Consider the following 19,342-nt stretch of genomic DNA (forward strand, 5'->3'; position numbering starts at 1 on the left):
CTCAAATACCTAAACTTAACCTGATTTTAACATTTGTTCACTGCTCACTGACTCCTGAAAGGGACTCATGTCTTCATCTCTGGAAAAGACCAAAACTACTTGAAATTGCTGTCCTATGACTTTGAATATGCATTTTCCTCCCTTTCTTCTTTGTGGTGTCATAGGGACACCTGAGGCTCTAGTCATCAGCAATATTTCCCAGTTATATTCACATTCGGAATGCTGACTTTAACCAAAACTACCTTAACAGAGCACGGCTTTTTCCTGAAACAGGATGAGAATAGATGAGATATCTCAATGGTTTGAGACAGTGTATCTGTCTAACCTTCCAGTGTATCTATAATTCAACACATTGCACAATAGGTTGAATTTTGACAAACAAAAATAAATAATGCATTTCCCTGAAAGCACTGGGAAAAGGAAAAAGAACAAGAAGCAGAATGCTTATAGAAAAAAAGTAACCAAATGAAAAGAAGAGAGAAAGACTATTTACTAAATATAGGGAAGTATCGAATAGTGTAAGTTCAGAATCATCAAAATAATCTATTCATAGCCCAGAAAATGGTGTAGTCCTTACTATGTAAATATATTTTTATATAAAAAAGTATTAGAAAGATTGTATTTAGTGGAAATTTAATCCTTGCCCCTAGCTGGTGCAAAATTCACCCTAAAAATCCCACCAAAGACCCTGAGCTAGGCTGATCTTTTTGCACTTTCCCAGCATGTTACTGACTTTCTGTGAAAAGCCAAAAGTACTAAATTCTTGCCATTTAACACCTGCTTAATTCCAGATTAATACCAGAAATAGGTGCATTAGCTTAAAAACCCCACTGTTGATTGTTCAGAATTTTAAACTGCTGCTGCTGCTGCTCTGCAAGAAATCAAGCTGGTTCTGCCTTTGTGGAACTCTATGACTAACTAGCTTACCTGTTTTCTAGGAAAAGTCTGCATAATGGATGTGACTTTTAAACATTAATTACATATTCAATTACTTATTATTATTCAGTACTTAATGCAGGTGTACTTAAAAGGAAAATTAGCATCTGGTGCCCAGCCTATGCAGTTTATAGTTTATGTCGATTGAATAGTTCAAGAATATCAGTCACCTTTTCCAGAAGTAGAGATATTTTTCATGTATACTTTCCCAAATCAAAGTAAAAAAGTGGCTAAGATTTGTATGTCTACAGTGTATAAAAAATTGGAAGTAGCTCATTTCAAGAAAATGAAAAGGATAAGGAAAAGCAAATAGTTTATGCATGAGGACTGATAAACTAGACCAGTAACGTATAAATTAAAAAGACAGAACTACGAAAGAAATACAACAGGAAAATATGTTTCAGAGGGGAGGGGAAAAACAAACGGAGTAAGGATGTAAAAAGATAAAGTAAACCAAATGGAAAGAGCATAGGGCAGGATGAAAATCACCTGAAGCAATACTAGAGGAAACTGTGGAACTGCTTGTGACAGAAGAGCTTTCAAGAGTGCTACAATTTTGTCTTCTTTCCAGAAGAGACCTTAAAAATTAATAGTAGAGAGCTGCATGGATAGGTCTTAAGGAAAGAAAGACAACACAAACCACTGGAAGTGGAAAGTAGCTTGCTGCAAAATCACTGCAGGTGTCTTTTTACAATATGATTTTTTGTTGTGGGTCAGAAGAACCTAGAATATGTGACCACTAAACCTAGATTGAATATGAAAGGCAGAAAAGACAATTCTAGGTGGTGTATAACTCAAGCAGAACATTTTGGATGGATTTCAACTGATTTGAGCTCCATGCTTTAAAAAAGATGTTTTAGTCCATGCAGGAGAACAGGAAAGTTCCTACCTTTAACCTCAGTAGGCAAGAGCAAAGGCGCAGACAAGGAAAGGAAGTTAACCTTAGTAGGGACTGCAGAGAGCCCCAGTATGAGAGAGACACACTGCATGTGCATAGTCAATAACTAAATGGTGCAATAGTTTTCCCCTTGGGGCCAAACTCCATAAAATAAATTTGGGCTACAAAATATAGATAAAAACTACAATGAGACTCAACACGATAGAAAAGACATGAAACAGACAGGAATTCACTCTTTACACACCAGATGATTAAAATTAATCTCATTTTGGTGAGTCAGAATATCAATGTTCCTTGTAGAATAGGCTCTATGTTGTATTCATAAGAAAATGGTTGCAGAAACACTATTCTTTACACTGACTTGTGAAGACATACATTTATGCTTACACATTCATTTTATCCAAACTGAGACTGAATTGAGGAAGAGTCAGCCAGTGACCAACTCCTTCAATTTTGTGTCCAAGCAGTGTCTTAGTTGCTAGAGCTGCACAATGAAGTGCAAGCGCCTGTTTCTTCCCTCTGGCCACAGTGAATTATTAATTGCTGTTTATCTCTGAGTTTGTCACTCCTTGGAGGATTTCATTAAAGAAAACGACAAAGTGAAAATGAATACTTGAGATCCCAAGTCCTCCACTTCCAAAGATATTATTCAGGCACATCTGTTCACACAATAATGTAATTTCAAAGGCATTAAGCCTTATATCAGAACATTTTTATAGCTATGAATCCCTAATTCATGTGTGTGAGACAAAGTTGATTAAGCCACAAAGACTGAACAGTTTAGGGACAAATTTCAAAAGAGCAAGAAATGAAAGATCAAGTTCTTTAAAAGAGTTTAACACTTCTAATCATTTGACAAGTTTATATCTGAAGGAAAATTTAGACAATTCTTAGTTTTAGAACCTCACTTTTCCTTAGGTCTAAGAGCCAATGTCCTTAAAACATTGGCTCTGTTTAGAAACTCAGGCCCATTGTATGCACAAGACTCTTTCCTTTATAATAACCTGATGTAATATTTCAAAAGGAACAGTCTTTCGGCACACATTATTTTCCAGTGTTGAATTCATGATTATTTGTGCCTCTGTAAGAGGATTAACATGATGTAATAACACAAAGTGCAGAAATAATGAAATGCTATATACTTGCCAAGCCATTACAGAATTATCTACTGCTCTCGAAGAAGTAAATATAATTTCTCATAAAGTTTTCCCAAATGTGACAGAGATGAGCAGCAGCTAAAATAAAATAGGATGATTCCTGCTTCAAAAATAGTTTCTTATTGCAAGAATGACAGTAAACTGGAGCAGCTTATCTCTGATTTACACTTGACTGATGAGACACTGAAAATAAGAGGTGTTTATTTTATTGTCATATATGAGACAGAAAATGCCAGTTACTAAGTTCAGCAGTAAAACATTCCTCAAGAAACTTTATTAGAAAAGAAGTTTGAAGAGCTGTCACTCACTTCCTTAGACTGCTAAGAAAAATTAAAAAAGATACAGGACCAATTTTCTTGGGATTCTTCCAGATCAAAAATGCAGTTGTTTTATTGAAATCCTGACATTGCTAAAACAGCCACATAAATTCTCCATTGAAATAATCCAAGGTTCACAGTAGCATCATAACATCACATCCTATCTTACACACTTCAGCAAGAACTTGCCTCTTGAGGAACCCTAGGAGATAGTTACTAATTGGATCTTACTCACTTCCTGGTTCTTCAAAGGCACACTTGCTTCTGACTACTTCTTAGACATGCTTATTTTAGTTTCAGCTTGGGCTGAGAAAAAAGCTATTGTCATGGATGGTAGAAATGTCACATCTATGCTCCTGCTGTTTAAGAACCACATCTTCCAACATTATTACCTCACCTTCCTCAAAACTAATTGTTTGAAATTTTGCCCAAGTTAAAAATATCAAATGAATGCATATCAGGAAGTTATATTTTCTTTTGAATCAGTGCCTCAAAAATCATTTCAGGGATCCAGGTCAGCCTGGTTAAACCTTTGCTTTCAGGATCTATCAGCATGTACAGCCCAAGTTTGGAGGCCGTGATAGCAGGCAGCTGTATGACACCACTAATCTACCCTCATTTCCCCTGCCTGACCCAGTGAACTCTTGCCCCAGCCTGTATTCCTATTCTTCAAAGGGCACCAACTCAAAAAACTGCAAAAACCAGCTCCTGGTTTTGGGGAAAAAAAAAAAAAAAAAAAAAGCAGAGACAAAATTCTCATTCCCCTTAGAAAAGTTTCTTATTTATTTATTTTTGTTTGGTAAAGAGAAAAACGTAAAAACACAGAAAGAATAGGTCTTTAAAGGGTCTCCAGAAATGCAGATCATCTCCTTCTCAAAACTGAGCTAACTTCAAACTTTCGGCAGTGTGGGGCACTGCCCCACTGTTTCCTGAATACACTGCAGTCCCTGCTGTCACTAAGGATTTAGGAATATAAAACAGACCTGGGAAAAATACTCTTAGTCAAAACAACTGTTTTCCCATCACTGCAAAAAACAACACCAGAAACAGCTTCAGAAGTGTCTTAGGTCCCATTTGCAATCCTTTTTGGTTCCTGTGGCCAGTATTTCTGCAGGTAAATCACTCCAGAATGACGCTTATAACCATTAATGCAATAATTGACCTCATCAGTGCATTAATGACCTACATTGCCTTCAGCTTAAACAGTATTTCTTTCACAGAACTGCCACTTACTGCTTATAAGGGCTGCATATCTATCCTTAATGTATTTATGGAAGACAATAATGTCATCTTTTAATATTTACATACTCATATTGGTAAGACAGATAAACAAGGGCCTTGATTCATAAAGTAAGCAGTTTTACACTATCCCAACCCTGAAAGTACTTAGGGCCAGACTGGATGGGGGTCAGAGCTGCTTGGTATAGTGGAAAGTGTCCCTGCCCATGGCAGGGGGGTTGGGACTGAGTCATATTTAAGGGCCCTTCCAAACCAAACCAATCTAGGATTCTATAATTCTATTAAATATCCACCAAAGGCCTCTATCTGAAGAAGATCAAAACTAACATAACAATACACGTAGCATTCATCTAGGATGCAAGTGAGGTTAGTACAGTTACAACCCATAAGGAAGACACTAAGAGGAGCAGACCCTGGATGTTTTCATGTAGAAAGAGACTTGTGTTTTACTGCATCACAGCACATCTCCAGGGAGATCTGAAAGGCTTGTGCTGGCTGTAGAGACAGAATATCTGCATGAGACACATTTGAAACACCCTTTAAAATTAAACTGGTCCCCAAAGCCATATGAACCCTTCTGTCTGGTTGCATAATGACCTCTGTTGTCTTTCACCTTCAAACCAGCACGAATTCAACTGGAATGGATTTAGTGGTATTTCCCAGTGTGTTCACCCAGCTCTGTCAAATAAAACAGCCCCTGGAGTGTAAAGATAGAGGATTACCTCTAAGGAGGGCCATGTGAAACAGCCCTTGAGGAGAGGGCAGTTTTTAAAGCATATGTAGAGGAACCAGGTTTATGAGAGATTCTGATGAATTTCAGACCAGGGTGATGATCAAAGTACATTCACCACTCAAAGACAGGGGAAATCAAGCAATATACCATGAAAGGACAGAGGACTTGTAACATTGCAGAGTTAGTATGGAGTATGGGAGTTTTCATGGACCAAAGAATATTGAAAGGGCCACGTGAGAGTTTCAGAGGTTGAGGCATATGGAGGAGAGAAGATGAAAATTGAGCAACTAACAAGAATTTCAATAACTCGGGCAATGCAGTCATGTCTTTTTACTTAGTCTGATTACAAAATTTATAAAATAATAAATAAGGCAAAAATATAATGTATTGACCAAGACAAAAGAGAAAAAAAATGTTTAAGATCACTCATTCTGTTATGTTACAGAATGCTGGAACAAATAATAATGTAAAAGAGGCCACTATTCAATAGATTTAGATTTCCCTCTGAGAATTCAGTTGCCAAAATTGACTGACCTCTGAAGTGACCCAAATATGCCACAATTAACTCTTGGTTTTATGGTCTGTTTTTTCTGAACAAGAGTACCATTGGAGCCTAGTCAATGAGTGGAGACACAAAATACCCAATATTAACTATTCATTTAGAGAAAACCCACCAGAGATCTAAGTCAACTTTTAGCTGTGGATGACTGTGAGAATCAGGGATTATAAATGTTTTACCTCCCTGTTTTCAACTCTTACTACAGGTTAATGTAGTAAGCTGTGGACTAGATTCTTTATTTAATATTCTGATGGGGGATTGATTTTTTATCTGTGTGTGTATGAAATAAATGAGGTAAAATAGTCTGCAACTAATTAATAAAAGCAATTAATCATTGCCAGTAAAGGAGCAAATTAACACAGAAATAATCATCCTGGGAAGAGCAGGAGAGATTTTACTTTTTAATTTGATCTCGGCACCATCTTGAAAATGAATAACACTTTTTTTATCACTTATGTAATGCTTTCTTATCAGCGGAGCAAAGGCAACATCCAAATGGAAGCAGATTTTGTATTTCCAGGTTCTTCAATGTAAATCAAGAGGAACACATTAATTTTCAGCATTCCTGTTCACTGAGCTGCTCAGTGGAACACAGAAGTTGAGCACTTCATTCTCCAGTGCACAGAACAACATCCTGTTGGCTGGATTTGGCTGGAATTTCAAAACAACTAATGATGCTTGTAAGACTCAGCTGAAAGAGTTATAGCACCAAAACACTCTATAAAACCAAATACCATGTCTATCTTTAAAAAGAAGAGCTGCCAAGAAGGTATCGATTAGCCAACTGTTTCTTAGTAAGGAAACAAGGAGCACAGAGTTGTTAAGTATAATCTTTATTTATTCTATCAAAAAAAAAAAAATCCCTTGTATAATAGGGTCATCAGTCTTTGTAGATGGAAAGACAAAGTATGAACCACATATCTACGTTTTACAAGTCTATTAATTTTGCCTTAGAGCAGAATTTCAGCATTCTAAATGAAAATGCTAAAAAAGAGTTTGGCTACTCATTTCCAGAAAATTATTCAGTGGATTCACTGACAGAATGGAAAGGCTTGTCAAGCAGGATTCTCCAGAAGTCTGCGTAATTCTTCACTTTATAATCTCAATGATGAATGTACAGTAAGCCCTTTAAAAATGCAGATAATACAAAGCTAGAAATGACTGTGCATAGGCTGTAGGAGGGGATAACAAGTTAATAATGACCCTGATAAATGCAATAGTCCAAAACTAGGATGAAACTCAGGATATGTGAAATTCATCAAGTGCAAGGGTCTAAAGATAAAAAAGAGTGGTAGGCTGGGCAGGGTGGGAACAACAGATTGTGTTATTCATATATAGGGCAGACAGGACAAAGAATATTCAGACACCAGGAAAACTTACTAATTACAACTCTGACTTCCAAGGATTTTCAGCTCACAGTGAAAGAGAAAGAAACTCTGAAAGAAACACATAGTTTCCACACTGAAGGTAATTTTAAAAGTTAGGCACACTTCTGTGGAGGATGATATTGTTGATCCTGTCATTAGGTAGGGAATGGATAAAATGAGCTTCACATGTAATTTTTAACCATGTTAACTATAGTTTAAATTGTCAATTGTGAATATCCTATTTGCCAAAAAAATATCTACTCATAAATAATTCTCAGTTCTTTGATGGACAGCTGTCAATTAAATAAAACATCATTCACTGGCATAAGTGTGCAGTTCTCATTCCCACATTGCAAAGCCATAAAAACATCCAGACCACTGTGTGGATACAGAGCTTGTCAGCTGCCTCATGGTAACCTCTCTCAGGAATTCTTATGCAAAGTAGTTCACATGTTTTGAATCATAGAATCATAAACTCACTTAGGTTAGAAAAGACTCTTAAGACCACCAGTTTGAACCATAAACTTCGAGAAGCAAGTTATGCCAAATTTCTTTGTATTCTTCAAGAGTAAAAGTGTTCCATGGCCCAGGTGATAGTTTTTAAGTGCACAACCTATCTTATCTCATAGTAATTTATTTATTAGCCATACCCTTGTGTTCCATGGAGATATAAGGCAATGAATTCAAGACTCACACAGAATAAATAATTGATTTGAATTGTAATACCATACTGAACTCTTTATCATGCACCTGGACAAGTAACAGAGACTGCACAGAAATGTACAGCAGAGGCACATGGCTATTCTAGCAAGTCTGCATGTGGGTCACCCTGTTTGGAGGTCACAGGCTCATTTCCTATGCAGTGGTATTACACAGTTACCTGAAAACTTGCTCAAAATAGGTATTTTTCTTTAAAAACAAACAAGCAAAGAAACAACAACAAAAAAGTAGTGACCAGATGATCTGCACATGTCAGAAAAATAATTTAACAACAGGACTTGGTGGTCATGGCATAAGATGCTGCCAGGTCACACCTCAGGTCACTCTTCTAGCTTATTTTTTTTCCATCACTGATCCTCTTTCACCTTTGGACATTCTGTGCTTCCATCTCATTTGAATATTTTCAAATAATTTATCACAATTTGTCTAATATATCCTTTTCCCAGTATAAGTGGCTTCCTTGGAAACAAAAGATACTTCCATACCTTTTGTCATTTTGTGTATTGAATGTATTAGAAGGAATTTTATCTAATGATGGTGACAAACTTCACATGAGATTCAAAAACTGATTTATTGTGTTTACAGGTTGTAATAGTCACTTAGATCATAAAACTTACTCAAGTAACATAAAACCCCTTAAAATCTGTGGGACTACTTGTTCGGTAAGGTATCAGTCAGATTATCATAAAAGTATTAGAGTCACCCATATGATATATTGCTCTGCTATAAATTGAATGTATATATACACAACCTTAAAAAAGCTCCTGAGAAATTTAACAAGCATGTTTTCCATTTTTTTTTAAAGGGCTCTGTGATTGCAAGGAAGAGGCCTTCAGAATGATAAGGATTCAATATAGAACTGTCATTCTGCCTAGAAGGCAGCCAGGCTTTCATATGTAAATTCTCCAGAGTGTTTTGATTTTTTACTTCGAAAAAGTGTATTGTTCCATGTATAGAATGAATATTTTTGGAATAGTTGCATAATGTTAAATTTTGCCCTTGGTGAATTTTTCTTTGCTTGCCTGGAAAACTATTGCTTCATTTTAGATCTTCTGAAATGACAGATTCATAAGTGCCCAAAGGCCTTTATACATTAACTAGTTAATATGAGATGTCATCATGATTAATAAGTGAAAGTTCTTTTTAAAAAGCAATACTTTCAGTACCAGTTTTCATGGCATGAGCCTGAAATGACAATATTTAGTTTCATAAGAAGTGGAAGAAAAATTTTCAGGTAAACCTGCAAAAAAAAAAAAAAAACAAAGAGAAAAATGCCAACACAAATGGATTACAGTGAGCTATGCTTGGGTTTATTCTAATATATTAAAGAGTAATTATTTACATTAAATTTAAAGAAAAAATAGAAAAAGTTGGACAGGTGAACCGAAAAGAAGGCAAAAATGCACTTTTAGCTATAAGTATCAGCCATTCATATTTAAAGATGAATAGAGAAAACCAGAAAACAAGTGTCCATGGAGGATGCTGTACTGGAAGGTACTAATCAGAAGAGTCTAAGATCTAAGTCTCAGATTAAAAAAAAAAAAAAAAAAAAAAAAAAAACCACCACCAAAACTGGCTAAAGGCTAACTGTTCAAGCTCAGAACAAGCTTTCAGCCCACTCTCTTGTTAGGAGCAGACGTGGACAGGAGGGCCGGCTGTGGAAGAAAACACCTGTAAAAAAAGAGGTAGTTGAATCAGAGCTAGTAATAAAGACTTCAACAGTTTTGAGAACAGGAAGCTGGGCTGGGGGATTGGAGACAGCAAGTCAGTGAAAGGAAAGCTTTCACTGTGGGCAGAGGTGGATTTAATGGAGAACAGTCAGATATGCCTGGTGTGCCCCCATACCCAGAGGTTGTGCAACAGCCCTGCTCTGCATGGCAGGTGAAGGCTGAGCTGTTGTACAGTTCCTTCCTTTCACCTGCCACAATCCTCTTTACACACACAGCCCACATCAAATACAGACACCACAGAGGATGCACCAAATTCTAATTTCTGTCTTCTCAATGTCCATCATAAATTGCTTTACATCTTTTAGTTTCAGTCCAAACACTGTGGCTGTGTAGGGGGCAGAGGATACAACTGCCTGACAGTCTTTTCTTGAACTGTTCAGTGAAAGACTCTTTGCCTTGCATGGCTTTGTATCATTTTGAAGCAAAGGTAATGTTCTTTGCAAAGTCATACTGCTGAAGAAGAACAAGACAAGGGAATGAGGAGTTACATGAGAATAATGATCAGAATTTACAGGGCTAAACTTGACACTGTCTATTACCCCAGTTCCCTCCTCTCTGGTTACCCACTTCTACAAAAATTGCTGGAATTCTGTTCCATTTGAGCCACCAAATCAGGATGAAATCAGCCACTGGTTTTAACATGTTCTTTAGAAGAGGACAGATTGTTTCTCTAGGAGACTACAAGAGCAAGCTCAAGAGTGGTCATTTTGGGGTGTGAGAATAATTCTGGATTATTCTCCCACAGTAACAGAATAATGGAAATGTTCAGTTTCCCTAAAAGGAAGGAAACTATTTCTTCCAAGAAAAGTCCTCAAAATAACATCAACTAAAACCCTTTTATTCCTTGGTGGGGTTTTTTGGGTTTTAGGGGGCATTTGTGGTTTTTGTTGTTTGTCTGGTTGGTTTTTTGTGACAAGAGCTGCTTTTCCTTGCTTTCTTTGAGGTGTCATCACTATGTGCTACACTGGTTCTCTCTTCATTTCTCACTGTCATCTTCATATTTGGGATCTGTCACTGCAGACTGTGCTTTCCTCCTTTCCACCAGTGTCCTCTCCTGACCCTCAAGACCTTTGAACCCATGTGACACTTACTTCAGTGTCACAGTATCACTTTGCTAGTGGCAGAGAATAAAAAAGTCTCTTAGTATCGTGGGAAAACCCAGCACTTCTGCTCTGCACTAAAACATTTTGTGGGAGGGAAAAGTGGCAGTTTCTGCAGTGCTCAGTTTTCCCCATCACACCATAGTTCCCCTCTGGGACCACAAGAAAAGAAAGCAAAAGAGAAGACATTCAGCCTGACTCTGGGATGTTTACTCTTTTCAGCAGTAATTTGCATAGAAAAAGCATTACCAAAAGGATAATAGCACTGACATCAAAATTGCTTTATTTTAACTATGCAATACAAGATTTCCTAGAAATTGGGAATGATGCTTTTTTAAAATGGCCCAGACCTTTTTGTGATTTCCAAAGGTGCTGCAAATCATTCTGGTCAGAATGATAACAAGTTTCCAAATGTCAGAATTTCCTAAAAAACAGAAATTTGGTTAAATTGAGCTATTAATAACATCCTCACTCCCAACAGATTAGAAAATCCAGTTGTTACTGGTGTCACTCATTCAGGAAAATGACAAGGAGATTTTCCCATTTAATGGTCTTGTCCACAAAGAACGGATGCTCTAACTTTACGAGTAAAAGTTCAAGTCTAAAAAGGGCTTCCAGAGCACTAGTTAATAGCAACACATGCTATGTACATGCTGCTTAGTCACCTAAATCAGAAAAACATTTTAAAAAATCTGATTATAATGATTACTGAAATTAAAGACCAACAGAGATTGAGGGGAACGAATTGCCACCTTTCTGCAGAAATAAATTCCTTGGAAAACATAATAAGCAATCATGGCTCTGTAAGAGTGCTTATTCATACACCTGCATAATATATTTATGGCAGTTTTTAAAATAAAAGTTCCAGTTTGTACCTGTACTGCCTGAGCTGCATGTTTAAGTTTTCTCCCTGGATTTCAGAAATGCATGTGTGAATGGGAAGGCAGCAAAGAAATTGCAAAGGCTACTTGTATGCCATTTTTAAATTCAGATATTTGTAGACATGACTCTGCTCAAAGAAGTCAGCTTAAATCCCATGCGATGTGGATTTTAACTTATGCCCATGAAAGAGGAGATTTAACTCCTTTTTAGACAGGCAACAGTGGAAGTGTGCTCAGCAGTTCATCAGTGCTGCCTGTTGTGATCTCAGGTTCTTGGTCTGGGACACAGTTTGGTGCTCTCTCTGCTTTTCAATGCCCACAGGGGTGGGGTGTCAGGGCACGGCATGGCTGTAGCAGCAGGAAGAGACACTTTCCTTGTCTGGCTTCATCAGTAGCCACAGAACCTTGGCTCAGCACAGCAGCCCTGGGCTGTGTGTACACAGGTAAGGTAACACACCTGCCTTCTGGGTGCAGAGCAGAGGTGTCCAATCCAGCTCTCTCCCCGTGGCCTCTTCTCTGGTTAATAGGGAGGACTGGAAAATAAATCGAGTAAATTACTGATTGTTTTCCTTGATGGTAAATGACTGGAAAAGCAGTTTTATGGAGACACTTGGGAAGAGATAGTCTGATTTAATTTTGGACATCAATCACCAAATTCTGTGGTTTACAAACCAAGATACTGTTTTGTTGAGGAACTCTGTGCTTGCCAAGAGCTGCACCCCTGGAACTGCAGCCAAGGGCACTATTAAGTTTGATTTTTTTGTCCTTGTTTCCTTGATCTAAAGGTGGAATAAAGCTGCTGCTTTAAAGCTGGTTACAGTGGCTTGCCATTAGGATGATGGTGTGCCCTTTCATCACTTGGAAAGATGCTGTGAAGGCCCAGAGGGTACCCACCCCTTGATGGGGTTTGGCTGCTGGGGGCTCAGGGCACTGCAGCCTGTAAACAGGAGTCTCTCCTGGTTTCCAGCCCATGCAATCCCTCACAGTGTAAAGCAAGAGGGTCTGCACGTTTATGTAAATATATATACACTTATTTTCTGCCTTGCTCTGCAGTGCAGCAGTAACCACACTGCCCATTAAGTTGTGTTTACCCTCAGAGAGCTCTAAGGCTTAAGCAACACAAAAGAACACACAAGATAATCAAGGCAGGCTCAGAGCTATAGCCAGAGGCACAGCCACACTTACAATGAACAACACAGTGCTGCATGACAAAAGAGGATTGTATTCCTACCTTCACCTCTGTAAACAGTCTTGTCCCAGTGAAGGACAAGCCAGGGACCGCGGAAATAGCACTGACAACTTGCCATGGTCTAGTTCTTAAGAAAACTTGTGTAGAAAACTGTCTCACCTAAGGAGCAGCCTGTGGTGTTGCCTTCACTACAGATCTATTTTGTTAACTGCTGATACTTTAGTACACTGAGAGAAAAAAAGTCAATCCTGTTCAACTGTAAGTTCCCTAACACACATGTCGATCCTAATGAGTAGTTTACTAGTAGACATCAATTATTTCTGCTTCTTTCTCATGAGAGAGCACCCAGTGTTTGAAATCATGTTTCTTTTCCCAGTGCTTGTCATTCTCATTTAGTCTAGAGCAGCTGAAAAATAAGTAGTCAATTCCCACTTCCTTCCTTTGCAGAATTACAGTGATAACCTAGAATTACTGTTTGACATCCAATCTTTTTCAGCAGATGGCTTTCAGCAAATAAATACACTCAACTTGCCAAGCTTTGTCCTGAAGTACAAAAGCTATCCACATTAGATCAGGATTTTAAGAATTTTCATTTTCTTATTGTGATCTATGTTTTGTTCATGAACCATAACACGAGATGAGAAGAGAACTCTTATTTATTCAAATTTACATTATATATCTCATATTAGGTGCAGATTTTCAAAGTAGGAGGTAGAAGCAAAAGAGTGTGAATGGGTCAAACTCAGCCCCAGCTTTTACAGCACCTGCTCTCAAGTGTTATAATTAGTTAAGAAACAATAATCAGCTTCCCTTTACCTCACCCCACTTTTTACTAAGGATCTATTCACCTCAGAGAAACATAAAAGTGCTTTAGGAGCTTTTCTGTCTCCCGAAACACAGGCAAATGAACTGAGGAAGGAAATATTTATTTTTATGTTCACCACGTGAGACTAATATATCGAAACCAAGCCACACCAATCAAACAAAAAAAACCATCACCCAAGACCATGTAATGGTATTTGTAAGATACGTAAATTATTGGCTAAAAAACACAATACAATTCAGTGGCTGGCAGCTGAAAGTTAAGTTTGGAAAACTCAAGGCAGAAATGAGGATTTAAAATTTCAAGTGGGATTAATTACCAATTTAAAAGAATCCACACAGGACTGGAAATTGTCCATCCCCTCAACTGGCTTTCATTTCTGGTCTCTTTACATTGCTAAAACATATTTCTGCTTTTTTTATCCAGATTGCAATGAAGTCCCAAGCTTCCTGAACATTCACTCCTGTCACCACCATCCCCAGGCTCTCTTTCATTTCCTACGACCACCTACAAAATCACTTACTCTCTCCTTAGTCTTGTGAACACCCACTCATATGGCAAAACATCAAAACATGTATTTACCTTGACAGTCATTTCTGTTCTCTCTCAGATCTTGTTCATTCAACCCTGCCCTTGTCCCAGCTGAGCAGATGTACGGATGGTCTTGCTGGTAAGTTTTCTCCCTCTTCCACTCCACTTTTGCCCTTTCTGTCCCATGATCTTCTCTGCGGCTTTTTTTTATTTCCTAAGTTCTACCTCCAGGGAGCCTATGCTACCACTTTGAGAACTACGGGAGATTTCCCTTAATTTTCAGCAAAAGGTCTTGGTGGAGGACAGAGAAACTATGAAGATAGAAAATCCTATTATTTTGGTGGTAATGTGAATAACTGTCCAGGGTTCCTCTTAAAATGTCTACCAGCACTTGCCCAGAGCCAAACAAGAATGTGGATACAACATTATGTAGTGGTTTGAAAACGAGTGAGAGGCTCCAAGTCAGAAATACAATTTAATAAGAAGAAAGGTAAAAAGGTAAAATAAAATAAAATAAAATAAAATAAAATAAAATAAAATAAAATAAATAAATGCAATAACACAAAGGACCATTGACAGAGTCAAAATACGACCTGAGCAGGATGATGGAAGAAGTCCAGATGAGGTGCTCTTCCTGAAGCAGTGATCCTGTAGAAAGGTCTGGTAGCTCTGGTCCTCTGGGAATCCAGTGGGTAAGGGCTGCTTGTAATGTCCCAAATCCCAGATTCTGTCCAGGTGAGAATGCTTGGCTCCTCCCCCTGGGCGGAGCATCTCACAATGGGATGATGAGTTGTGAAGTGGGTCCTTGATGGCCCATTAAACAGAGATAACTCCTGGAGGGAGTTACCTGTGAGTCATGGGCAAGGCATTGTTAGGCCATTAGCAGAAGAGAGCCCAAAGGCAGAGGGCCTGGGAAAACACTGCCCCACTTGGTTTAACAGTACATGAAGATGGTGATAGAATAAATATTTTGTGTACATCCTACACTATAACCCAGGACACATTAGTACAGGAGAAAGCAGATTATGTGAAATTCTGCATTGTGGTGGCAAAACTTTTGCTTTTAAGAAAGAAAGGTAATGAGTATTGAAATTCAGAGTGATAAAAAGAATTGTGCTCTGCACCTTGATTTGACTTCATTTTTAATTGATTATGGAAGTATTTTGGTCCTTGTATATCCCAATACCACAAGACTTTCTCATTTTGCTGTATCTTATAACAATTATATTTTTATTTGATATACATTTTCAGCATGTTATACATGAATACATGACACATGAACAGTCACTCTAACACACAGAGCCTATGCTGCATCTGCAGAGGTGTAAGTTTGTTGAGCTGGACACAAGCAGAAGCAAAGTCTCAGTCTCCCACAGGGCTCTGAGCTGCAGACAAGCTCGTTTCTTGCCGAAAAACTCTCCAGGCTGTGCCACATTGGTGAGTTTGCACATGCACAGCTCAGAGAGACAAAATCACAGGTTCCTTTATTCAAGTAAAGTTTTCCATTTTTTTTTAGCGAGAGTACATTTTCATGTCAGAGGGGATATGTGTACCTCAGAGACCATTTTTAGTACAAGGTTTTGCATGCTGAGGTCATAATTTAGATGGGAGAGAGTAGGTCTAAGGCAGCCAGTAACCTAAACATTTAAGGATATGATCAAATGAAGTTTATAGAGCAATGCATTAGGTATAAATGGCTCTGTACATGGAAGGTCCTGTAACCCCAGTATGGACATACACTGGGGTAGTTTCTGTGTTCCTTATTAGACCTGCTCTCATTTTCAGCTCAGAGCTCTCAAATGCTGTTCTAGCCTCCATCAGCAAGATCAAAGGGCCAAATTTCAACTGAGGGCTCAAGGCTACTCTGGGCATATTGTCTCACCCTCCCATCTCACCTGTCCTTCAGGCACTGAGAGAAGAAAGGACCTCCTTGACCTGTGCAAACATCAGATGCCTTCTCTCCAGAGCTGGTTTTCCCAGGTCATATAGTCATCACACTTAGATCTGGTATTAGTTGTGCAGAAGATACCTGAGGTTCAAAAATATTGTTGCACACAAAGCAGATTCCATGTGAATGATTATCTCAGATCAATTCAGGTGTAAAGATGGACAACTTTGGTGGGCACAGACCTGATACAGCTCTGTGCTGTATCCTGGGGGCCAAAGCTCACTGGATATGACCCAGCCTTGCTCTGGAAGTAACTGAGCTGAGACAGAGCTGAGCCAGTATTGTGGTTCTAAAGATAGCAAACACCCACTGTTCACATGGTGATACATCACACAGAAGTTGTGGAAACAACACTGATGGACTGATGGAGTGTCCTCTCGATTTAGCTAGAACAAAGTCTCTTCTCTGCTCCATGTTCTTTAGAAGTTCAAACAAACTTTGAGACCACAGCAGGCATCTCTTGAGCTGTAATATCAAAGTGAATTCTCAGGGGTATATTTTTAAGAGATATGTGAACAGTTCTCTGAAGAGCTATTGGTTTACAGAACTTCTGTCAGGGTAATGTTCTTGAAAGAAGAACAGAGACTCTGTGGATTAAGAGAAAAATAGTTTTTAATAGAAAGAGAGCTCACCAGTAGAACTGTGAGGACCTGGCAAAGGACCCCTCTTGTTTCCATCTCTTTTTCTTTCTTCTGAGAAGATAAAAATGATTCTTAAGAATAGAAGGGGAGGAAAGACTCCACAACCAAGTCATCATCAGCCAGTATCCTTTTATCCAATGCTGTAATCTTTCTCCCAACACCCCAAACACAAGAGCACTCACAGTGACCAATTCCTTCCAAATAACACTCTTCCAGCACAGGAAAGCATGTACAGAACCTGGAGTCAACAGGGAAAGTAATCTGGATTGAGTGATTACCAACAGTGATGGGAATCCAAGTGATTTTCCCCAGACCTCACAGTCACAGAGGGAGTGGCACAGCAGACAGGCACTGGAGCAGGAGGGAAATAGCCCCATGGGAGAGACACCTTCTAGGGCAAGGGAGCCAAAGAGAAACCATGGTGAAACCACTTTGCATCCTTCCTGCCCTCACAGCAGTGCTACAGCTGGATGCTGGAGGGGAGGGGGAGCCTGTTTCCAGCCCATTCATCCCCCTTCTAGGTGTATCCCTATATTCTACAATGTTTGCAAACATTTAAAATGGCTTATTTAGAAACATAAGAGAAAAAAATGAGGTGGGGAGATAGGTGTGTCTTGAGATAACCAATCAGTACAAAGAAAAATAAAAGCCCAGAGTATTCAAAAGACTTCTAGCAAGTGCTTTACAGTTTAAACCAGATAATGAGAATTGTATTCTCGTTGGATGGCTTTAAAGCAAAAAATGTCACTGAAAAGGAACTGATGAATCTACTAGATTTTTTTTTTCATAGCTCTCCCTACTTTTGTCTGAAGAAAGCTGAAATGACCAGTACTGCTCCTCTCCACCCATATTCCTAGAGAAAAGAGACATGTTTCCCAACTTCAAATTAAGATATTATGGCAGAAACTCAATCTGCACAGTGAGGATGGAGAGAGAGAGAACATGTCTGTGAGGAGAGACCCAAGTCTTTCTATCAGTTATTCAGGTTTCAGTTTCCCAGTGCTCTGTGATCATTTTCTGAGACAGTAGTTCAGTCTCCAGTGTGCTAACTGTAAAAGTTAGGAAGTCACCTTTATTTTGCAGACCATTAAGTTTTGAACTTCAATGCTACACGAAGCCGTATTTCTAGTTTTACTGGCTACAGGCCTCCAGACTGGCTTTACAGAAGTTAAACAAAAGCAAACATTGATTAATGAGACAAGGCAGTAGTCAATGAAAGCAACAAATGGGTGGACTCAAGAGGACTGACTCTTGAGAACCAATTAATGTGTGGACATGCCATCTGGGCTGGCAGCACGCAGGGTAGTTCACTACCTGCTGCTGCTGCTGGCTCTGCACCAAGAAGAATCAGAGCATCTGTCAGTCCTCAGGATCTGTAACAGAAAACTGCAGTGCAGAGAGCTTCAAAACAAGCCTTGAACATCAAAACTCTCTGTAAATCCCTAGAAGACAAAGGCTAGAGATAGTGTGGAAAAAACTGTATTAAAAATAAAATACTGACTTGTTTCCTATGCAAAAGAAAGTTTCATGTGCACGACCCTTTCTCTGTTCCTCTTTGACTGTAGATGCAAAATTTTCCCCAAAGTTTCTTTTGATTACCTTAATTGACATCAAAATCATATGTTTTTCTCTGTCTCTATCTTAAAGTAAAACTTCAGATTTTCAGATACAGGCTTCACTTTTCTGTCCCATTTTCCCCCAGTTCATTTTAATAAGGTCAAGATTCTTTCCAAAGAGATGCTGAATCAGTTCTGAAAAATTATAGTGTGAGCAAGTCATATCTCACTTAACTCAATATCATTAACCTTCAAGGACTTCTCTATTAAAAAAAAAAATAAAATCTCTAGCATTGCTTGTTATTTAGCCAAAATGCAGGGAGGAATGTCACTATCCTGCCTCCCTTTTCCTGCTGAAAGAAACACAGTCTATATATGAGCTTCTGCCAGGAGTTGACACCATCAGTCTTAAAAAGGGAAAATTGATTTTGCAATCTCACAGTGAATCACACAGAAGCAGCAAGCTAACCAGGGCTACCCTGGGGTCTTGTTCCCTGTAGAAACCATTATTGCTTTCAGTTGACAGGTTTTTGTGGGATGGGAAGTGAAATATCAGGAATCAGTGTCAAAAATTAGGATTTTAGTGCTTAATCACTATAATCTTCATTTCAGAAGAGATAATTTGACTTTCACTTAGAGACAGCTGTATTTCAAAAAGGCAGACAATTCAGAACTCTGTGAATAAATTAGAAAATAAATTAACCAAATTACCATGTTTACTCCTCTTTCTCCCATGCTTCATCACTTTGACCTTACTTTTTGAATTATCAGACTTAACATCAGCATATAAATATAAACTTCAACAAAAAATCGACTTGGCACTGCAAGGTGTGCTTACATGTGAGATGAATATACTAAGTGTTATGAAGAGGTTTTTTGTAGGTCCTGCTTGAGAATTTTTCAGGGCCTGATTCAAGTTATTGGATGCTTCTAAATTATTAGAAAATATTCTGTTAGCTACAGTAGGCATTTGACTGGGTTATCAAAGAAGAAGAATGGCTATATGTTTGAATTAAA

The sequence above is a fragment of the Zosterops lateralis genome, assembly GCF_965231275.1.
Source record: "Zosterops lateralis genome assembly, chromosome: 5".
NCBI lineage: Eukaryota > Metazoa > Chordata > Aves > Passeriformes > Zosteropidae > Zosterops > Zosterops lateralis.